We start from the raw sequence: 1,066 nt of genomic DNA on the forward strand, positions 1-1,066 counted from the left end.
TCAATTTTTTTTTCTAGGCTGGTGTTTTCAAATCATTCTATATTGGAGCCAAATTATCTTTCCATCTTTCTATTTAACTTGCAAAGAAAATATTAAAGATAAGACAGGTGGGAATCTGACTCATTATCATTCAATCAAAAGTCTGTGATCTGGAAATCTCCATTCAGACACAAACATTTTGAATCACAGGCAGAAATCAATATGGAAAAAACAAAAGTAGAACAAGTTCTAACCAAACATCATGATTTTTTTTTTCCTGCTGAAATGTTTTTTTTTTTTTTACCCCGTCAGGTAGATAACAGGCTTAGGTAATATCTAACCAAATATTATTTGTGTGTAATGGAAACGTGGGTACATTGCATTTGGAAAGTTATTTGCTACTAATAAAACCTGACAAACTGCTCAGACTTTAATAATGTGAGAAGAAACAGAATTAATTAAATGCTAACCACATTTTTTGCAGCTTGCTGATGGGTTTTGTACAAACAGCTTGAACAATTGCAAAATATTATTCAGGTAATTTCCAGGCATAATGCTATTATCATTTTAAACTTATAAGAACAGATACTACACTTGGTCCTAGCCAAAAAAGCTGAGAAGTGGTTGCTATTATGTTTTTAACTTGAGAAAAGTCTATTGAATCTTTATTATATTGTACCAGCTCTAGACCTTTTGGAAGACACAAAGATGTAAAAGATACGGTCACTATCTTCCAGGTATCATGAAAGCTCCTACTGAATTTACAGCAAATTCCAGGAGGGCAGAAAATGTAGTTGTTTTGCTTATTACTGTTTAAGCAGTGCCTGGCACAGTGCTGTGTATAGGGTGTGCTCCAGATTAGTTACTGGAAGATAAAATTATTGATTTCAGAGCTTATCTTATTTAGCTCCTTACTGAGAGAATGGATCTCTACATGAAAATGGAATTACATACACACATATTCATTAATTATATGTGTGTCTATAACAAATAATAAGCAGATTGTTTTCACTTTTTTTTTTAACCTATGTAGACCTCAAAACACAATAGGATTGGTGAAATTTCTCAGGTTCACATCCGGTTTTCT

The 1,066-nt window shown here is 32.6% G+C and overlaps 1 pseudogene; it reads right to left on the bottom strand.

The window, feature by feature from the left end:
- Positions 1 to 433: 433 nt before the first annotated feature.
- LOC138399276 (U2 spliceosomal RNA) lies at positions 434 to 604 on the bottom strand (annotated as a pseudogene).
- Between the last annotated feature and the right edge of the window lie 462 nt (positions 605 to 1,066).

The sequence above is a fragment of the Eulemur rufifrons genome, chromosome 18, assembly GCF_041146395.1.
Source record: "Eulemur rufifrons isolate Redbay chromosome 18, OSU_ERuf_1, whole genome shotgun sequence".
Taxonomy (NCBI): Eukaryota; Metazoa; Chordata; class Mammalia; order Primates; family Lemuridae; genus Eulemur; species Eulemur rufifrons.